Source organism: Macrobrachium rosenbergii, chromosome 31, assembly GCF_040412425.1.
Source record: "Macrobrachium rosenbergii isolate ZJJX-2024 chromosome 31, ASM4041242v1, whole genome shotgun sequence".
Classification (NCBI taxonomy): domain Eukaryota; kingdom Metazoa; phylum Arthropoda; class Malacostraca; order Decapoda; family Palaemonidae; genus Macrobrachium; species Macrobrachium rosenbergii.
In genome coordinates this window covers 11982438-11991310 of record NC_089771.1, presented here as the reverse complement: position 1 = coordinate 11991310, position 8873 = coordinate 11982438, and positions in this window count along the sequence as shown.

Sequence of the window (8873 nt, the reverse complement as noted above, 5' to 3'; positions counted from 1 at the left end):
TCTTCAGTTTTAGGAACTAAGGCAAGTGCAAGGACGGGAAAGAGCTGTCAAAATATCTGTGTGTGTATCTTTGCCTAACTCGCAAACTCAAAAATAATCTTTTGATAAAAGCAGAGATGAGTAATATCTCAAAAACGAGGATGAGAATTTTCTCTCTCTACAATTAACGTTGGGTAAAGGGCTCTAGGGCCGTTTGGGTTGATTATCATATGAAAGGAAGGGATACTATGCTGCCCAGAGTCACATTTATCTTTTCATTTTCAAAGTTTAACCGTCGTTTAATCTTTTACATTCAAATCTTGTGAATTAGTAATATTATACTCAATGGTCGGAGACTGTTTGTAATGACAATCAAGCAAACCTCCACCAGCTATTAAGTCGTCCATTTGATCTTTGACATATGCACTAATCCAAATAGCATCATTACCACACATTTCAACCCTAAGGGCTTCTGAGCACCTTTTATTAGCGCGCTCACACAACCCATTAGCTTCAGGCCGATACGGAAGACTATTCACTTTCTGTATCCCCATAACTTCCGCAAGACGCTCTAGCGTCTTATTCATAAATTCTCTCCCATTATCTGTAATGAGCACCTCAGGGCCTCCATAACGGCAAATGCGCCCATTGAAAAAATATGCAATTGCAACCTCCTCCGACGTCTTATTCTTCAAGAAAAAAAAACACCCCACAAACCTCGTTAATTCAGCTATAATCACCAACAAATGCCTACAGGCAAACACCAACTCATAAGAAATTCGTAAACAGGCCCATATGCACCCTCTGAAGAGGCCTACTAGTGATAGGAAAGAGATTTCAATGCACGAATCATACACCGAACATCACTTCACAAAATTCTCCACCTAAGAAAATATGTTTCTCCAAAAATTTTAACATACTTTCTGATACGACTTCATCCCCAAACGTAGACTACTAAACTTACAATGAACAATATCCAAAACCACTGGAATCGGCTCCTTTAGCACCACAATATGTGTTACATCCCCTGTATCCTCACTACTCCTGAACTTATATTAAATACTCCTCATCAATAAATTGCCTTCTAACTCCAGACCTGAATAAGGCAAATTATAACCCTTTCTCTCTAATTCCTCCAAGAAACGCCCATGCGTCTACTAAAGCCTCACATTCATGCTACATCATCTCTAATAAACTAATATTCCAATATACACACTCACCAGCTATAAAGCACACATGATCACCCTCCATGTCCACAAAATGTCTACTAAGGGCATCTGCCACCACATTCTTCTTACCTCCAATATACCTAAGATTAGCATCAAAATCCTAATTGTCAAAAACCACCTAGCCTTCTTAGAAAAAAAAATAGCCTTATTAAAATGATCCAACGACGGCTTAAGATCTGCAAGAACTTCCACCTTATTCCCCAAAAGCAACATACATAAATGGATCTAACTAGACACCACCGCAAAAGCCTCCTTATCCACTGTAATTATTAATCCTTTCATTGCTACCACGTATTTTAAACTTCCTACTGTAAAAAAAACTATTGGATGCAATTTCCCCTCAAAATTCTGCATCAAGCAAGCACCTACCCCTTCATGACTGGCATCTGTCACTAAGAAAAAAAATGGTAACAAAAAACCTTCAAAACCTGGAGGACTCACTAAAACATCTTTAACTTTCCGGAAAGCTATCTGTTGAGCTTCACTCCATGAAAATTGTGCATCATCTCACAATACATCTGTCGAAGGTGCCGACTACATAGAAAACCCTTTCACGAATCGACGAAAGATTCCGCCATCCCTGTAAATGATAGGACCTGTTTCTTCATTGTCGGTGTAAGAAAATTTACAATAGCCCTAACCCTCTCGTCATTCATCCGTACTCCTTCTTTCGAATTGACATGTCCTAAATATACTGTACAATCCGTCTCTTCAAGAAATCACAATAGGCTAATTCAACTTTTGGACCTGCCATTCTAAACCCCTAAGGACACCCATAAGCCCCCTAAATGTCCTTCTATAGAATCTGTAGCAATCAAGACATCGTCCATGCAGACGAAAACTTGCTTTCTATCAACCTGTACAAGACTTTATTCACTAGCCTCGTAAAAGTCATAGGACTACCTGACAAGCCGATCGGCATCCGAATAAACTCATAATGCCTTTTCTGAATTAGTAATGCCGTCAATTTCCAAGTCTCCTCCTAAGTGGCACCTACAAAAACTCTTGCATGAGATCAATTGATTAGTAACTATTCTTACGCCCAATCTCCACAAATAAATCTGGCAGACACGCCACCGGATACCCATCAGAAATGGCCTTCTCATTTATTTTCCTGAAATTTACCCATACACAATCGAATCATCCTTGCTACTGTAGGTACTGCCAACAACTGGAAATTAAGAGGTGAGGAACTAGGTCTAATTATGACTTCCTCTTCCCCACTCATTAGCCCCTTGCTCAACCTGCTCTCTGATCTTAAAGGGTATTCTATATAATGGGATAAAAATTGGTTTGGTCCCCTCCTGTAAATGCACCTTGTGTTCTAACACATTAGTTAACCCCATCTTATCCCCTTTGAGGGCAACAATATCCACAAATTCAGCCAGAACGTCACCTAACCCCTTTATATATTCTTTATATAGTCTGCTTCACCTAAATGACCCTTAAAAACTTCTCTTCTCAACTCCATGTCGGCCTCTCAAAACCCATTATGCTCTCCTAATAACGACACTGATACAGTATCATCACCCTATTCCTCCAAATCCACCATATAAGTATTCCTCTGATATCTCCTCCATGAACTATTGCAGTTTAACAATTCCACCCATGTAACACCATTATTTGTCACCTTATTCACCGAAACTGTACTCACCACACCCTTAAGTTTCACCATAGCCACCATACTTTTCATTTTCAAAGTTTAGCCGTCGTTTAATCTTTTACATTCAAATATTGTGAATTAGTAATATTATACTCAATGGTCGGGGACTATTTGTAATGACAATCAAGCAAACCTTCACCAGCTATTAAGTCGTCCTTATGATCTTAGACATGTGGATTAATCCAAATAACATCATTACCACACATTTCAACCCTAAGGACTTCGAGCACCTTTTTATTAGCGCGCTCACACAACCCATTAGCTTCAGGCCGATATGGAAGACTATTCACTTTCTGCATCCCCATAACTTCCGCAAGACGCTCTAGCGTCTTATTCATAAATTCTCTCCCATTCTCTGTAATAAGCACCTAACGGCAAATGTTCCCATTGAAAAAAATATGCAATTGCAACCTCTTCCGCAGTCTTATTCTTTAAGAAAAAAAACACCCCACAAACCTCGTTAATTCATCTATAATCACCAATAAATACCTACAGGCAAACACCAACTCGTAATAAATTCGTAAACAGACCCATATGCACCCTCTGAAGTGGCCTACTAGTGATAAAAAAAAGATTTCAGTGCACGAATCATACGCCGAACATCACTTCACAAAATTCTCCACCTAAGAAAATATGTTTCTCCAAAAAAATTTTAACATACTTTCTGATACGACTTCTCAGTCCCTAAATGTATACTACCAAACTTACAACGAACAATTTCCAAAACCACTGGAATCGGCTCCTTTAGCACCACAATATGTGTTACATCCCCTTTACCCTCACTACTCCTCAACTTATATTAAATACTCCTCATCAATAAATTGCCTTCTAACTCCAGACCTGAATAAGGCAAATTATAACCCTTTCTCACTAATTCCTCTAAGAAACGCCTTTGCGTCTGCTAAAGCCTCACCTTCATGCTACATCTTCTCCAATAAACTAATATCCCAGTACACACACTCACCAGCTATAAAGCACACATGATCACCCTCCGTGTCCACAAAATGTCTACTAAGGGCATCTGCCACCACATTCTGCTTACCTCCAATATACCTAGGATTAGCATCAAAATCCCTAATTGTCAAAAACCACCTAGCCTTCTTAGAAAAAAAAATAGGCTTATTAAAAAGATCCAACGACGGCTTATGGTCTGTAAGAACTTCCACCTTATTCCCCAAAAGCAACATATATAAATGGATCTAACTAGACACCACCGCAAAAGCCTCCTTATCCACTGTAACTATTAATCTTTTCATTGCTATCACGTATTTTAAACTTCCCATTGTAAAAAAACTATTGGACGCAATTTCCCCTCAAAATTCTGCATCAAGCAAGCACCTACCCCCTCATGACTGGCATCTGTCACTAGGAAAAAAATGGCAACCAAAAAACCTTCAAAACCTGGAGGACTCACTAAAACATCTTTAACTTTCCGGAAAGCTATCTGTTGAGCTTCACTCCATGAAAATTGTGCATCATCTCTCAATACATCTGTCGAAGGTGCCGACTACATAGAAAACCCGTTCACGAATCGACGAAAAATTCCGCCATCTCTGTAAATGATAGGACCTGTTTCTTCGTTTTCGGTGTAGGAAAATTTACAATAGCCCTAACCTTCTCATTCATCCGTACACCTTCTTTCGAAATGACATGTCCTAAATATATTGTAAATCCGTCTCTTCAAGAAATCACACTAGGCTAATTCAACTTTTGGACCTGCCATTCTAAACCCCTAAGGACACCCCTAAGCACCCCTAAATGTCCCTCTATAGAATCTGTAGCAATCAAGACATCGTCCATGCAGACGAAAACTTGCTTCTCTATCAACCTGTACAAGACTTTATTCACTAGCCTCGTAAAAGTCATAGGACTACCTGACAAGCCGATCGGCATCCGAATAAACTCATAATGCCTTTTCTGAATTAGTAATGCCGTCAATTTCCTAGTATCCTAACTAAAAAACTCTTGCATGAGATCGATTGATGAGTAACTATTCTTACGCCCAATCTCTCACAAATAAATCTGGCAGACACGCCACCGGATACCCATCAGAAATGGCCTTCTCATTTATTTTCCTGAAATTTACCCATACACAATCGAATCATCCTTTCTTGTTAGGTACCGCCAACAACTGGAAATTAAGAGGTGAGGAACTAGGTCTAATTATGACTTCCTCTTCCCCACTCATTAGCCCCTTGCTCAACCTGCTCTCTGATCTTAAATGGTATTCTATATAATGGGATAAAAATTGGTTTGGTCCTCTCCTGTAAATGCACCTTGTGTTCTAACACATTAGTTAACCCCACAAATTCAGCCAGAATGTCACCTAATCCCTCTATATATTCTTTATAGTCTGCTTCACCTAAATGATTCCTAAAAACCTATCTTCTCAACTCCATGTCGGCCTCTCAAAACCCATTATGCTCCCCTAATAACGACAAAGATACAGTATCATCACCCTATTCCTCCAAATCCACCATATAAGTATTCCTCTGATATCTCCTCCATGAACTATTGCAGTTTAACAATTCCACCCATGTAACACCATTATTTGTCACCTTATTCACCGAAACTGTACTCACAACACCCTTAAGTTTCACCATAGCCACCATACTTGGTCCTATAATAACATCCTCCAAGACACCTTTATATATTCTCTTCCTCTCACCATTAGGCTCATTATCTCACCATGATTGATTATCTACCATAATTTCCTCCATATTTCTACTTACCGGTATATTCCCTCCATTTCATCAACACCTATATATGGAATAAGCCCTCCAGTTTCACCAACACTTATCCCTCCCTTATTAGGAAATATAAAAACCCCGATCCTCTTACACGCGGGACGCCCCAATAAAATTCTTTTACCCAAATCAACACCTTTCACCACCAAAGCTGGCTCCTTCATTAACTGGTTCTCCAGCGAAAAACAAATATCCGTCAAACCTAAAACATCCAACTTATGAGCCTGAACATCACATACCTTCTCTTCCGAAGGCCTTAGCCGATACTGAGAAAACATCGACTGGTAAAAATCATAGTCTAATAAACTGACTGACGCACCTGTATCTACAAAAATCAAAACACTAGACTCAGATACAGTTCCTTTCACCACAGGCTTAAGTTCTCTTATATCTCCCAAAAAGGCAATATGACACGAGCAACACATCTTTTCCCCTTTGGCTGCCCTGCCCTCCAAAAATCATGTCTATTTTAGACCTCCTTTGATCATCCTCTTCAGGAGCCTTCCTAAGCTACTGCTAAAATTCTGAGTCACCTGTCTAACATTACTCCGTTGAAGAGACAGACAAGACCGCCAAGAGTGATCAATGCTCTTGCACTTGCCGCAGTATTTAACTCTGCAAAACTCTTGGTATGCCCTAACCTGTCACAGTTAAAACAACGAAACTGTGGCGTCTGATCAATAGATTTCCTATCACCCCCTACTTTGGAACCAACACCACTGGAAACCAAATTGGGTCTTTTATCAACTTCCATTTTCCCACAAAAAAAAAAAGGAAGCAAAACCTGAATCCCCTTGAGATAAGTTCTTTGAAGCACCCGCGGAAGCATTCAGCGTCCCATCGAAAAATGTGCTATCCACCGTCGGACATTTCGGCATGTCTTTCCTAACTTGGGCAAAAGAATTATAAAAAACTCATCCGACGCAGGTTCTCTTGGGCCACCAAAACTAGAGAGACGTCATTCAGGAGCCGGAGGAGAAAAAAAAATGCAACCACTTCTAGAAGTTGTCCAGGGGCACAGAATTGCCAGAAACCCAGCTCGAACCTATCATTAAAAACAACTCAACTGTCTGTTGCCAAATTCCATCAACTAAGCCCGGAAAGACTTAATAGGGGAAGCAAAAGTTGTTACTTTATAAGACAAAGTCTTCTACCTTATTAACTGAAACTAAGCTGAAACTATCTTTCAAGTCTGATAAAGATTTTCCCCCCTCCTGAAGGCATAGTCTCATTATCATTTAATAACAAAATCCGGAACCATAGCCACGTAAAAAAAAAAAAAAAACACACACACACACCAACTGGAAAGGATATAACATCAAAACACCTGCACAATATGCTCTAACCCAAAACGGAAAACCACGAGACAAAAAAAAGAAATCAGATCACTAACATCCCCCTTATCCCACAAGGGGTTGTATAGGAGATGCATAGGTCGTGATTTTATGGGTCAGCGACGAAACTCCTGAATTCGCGCCTGTCATTTCCTATAATTTCCCTTCCTGGATTCTACGTGAATGACAACTAATCCACACCCCTGTAAAAACTCTCCCCGACCGCAAACACATACAATATCAAAACCCCAGCACAAGGGAACGAGGAAATAAAAAAAAAAAAATGACATCCCCGTAACCCATAACAGTTCACCAAACTCCACGGGCGTTAATCAAATCTCTTGCCCGCGCACAACAACAATCATAAGTGAGCCAAGGTTATAACCACAAAGTCTCCCCAAGGAAAGAAAAATAAGAGGAAGAAAAAGAAAAATTCCCTCGAAGTAAAATTCTCCCTCCAATACCCCCACTAGCTGCTTGCAGGCGACAAAAGCTGACATCGCAATCAAGACAAGGCCCAGTTACCAGGCAGAGAACCACACCTTGACAGGCAACGAGAGCAATTCGCTGAGACTGCAGTCAAGACGCTGTTATCTGCCACTAAGCATAGACACCGGTGACTCGCTTAAACACCAATCCCTCATTAAACGCACCCACATACACAGAAAAAAAATTGCAGTCATACAATAACTCAATTAAAATAGACAAAAATTACCAAAAGAGAGAGGGGAGAAAAAAAGCCGAACCCACTTTGTTTCCTTAGAACAATACAATAAGGGAAAAAAGAACAACCCTTAAAGTCAGCCCATAAAGAAAATAACCCATTTCAACCCACATAATAATTCCTAAGAAAAAAACAAAATAGAAGAGAGAGATAACAAAATTATAAAAAAAAGGCACCAAAAGGCAAACTTCAAAAGAAAAAAACTCACTTTTTCCCACTTCACTCGCATCCCAACATTGACGAGAGTCCGAGATCCAGACACTCACTGAGGCACAACCACACTTCACTCAGAAGTAACACCCAAATACACAATTCGTCGAAAACTGCGGTAAAAACACACAATTACGCCCCAAACCGCAACAAAACACAGCGGGCACTTAATCACCCCCAACTTAACAGCTCTCATCAAAAAGACTGAGCAAAAGATCCTCCCAAACACATTCGCGACCGAAAACTGCAGACGCAAGTAAAATTTCTTTCAAGCTGACGCAATGCCAACTACTCTGTATTTCACCAAGACAACACCCTACGAAAACTATGTGTATTCAAAGTGTGTACCTATCTCCTACTTCATTCACATCACCCATACATTTCCTCTCAGGAGTGGGGTCAAACCCAAAAGCACCCATTTTTTTCAAGGCTAGCCGCCAAACTGTTACACTTCTCTCTCTCTCTCTCTCTCTCTCTCTCTCTCTCTCTCTCTCTCTCTCTCTCTCCTTCTTCTTCTTCTTCTTCTTCTTCTTTATTTAGACTTTACATATGAAGAATCCTGGAATGCAGACCTAAGCATATTATTGTCTTCTCAAGCTCCCACATTGCAGTTCAGGTGGTTAAAACACATGACGATACCACTGTAACTCTCTTTCTCTCTCTCATTTCTTTATTTGGAACTCACATAAGGGCAGTATATATATATATATACATACTCCTATATATACCCTATATATATTCTTCTTATATATATATTATTTATATGATATAATAATTTATATATATATATATAAATCCTGGAATGCAGACCTAAAGTCCATATTATTGTCTTCTTAAGCTCCTATTGCATGGGTTCTTCCTCTTTCAATAAGATAAAACTGAACTATAAACTTATCAACCTCTGCCTTTATACAACGTGTTCTCTTTATTTGGAACTTCACAAACAAAAATTTAGACTGTGCATTAACTGTGTGTCCCTCTTTTAGC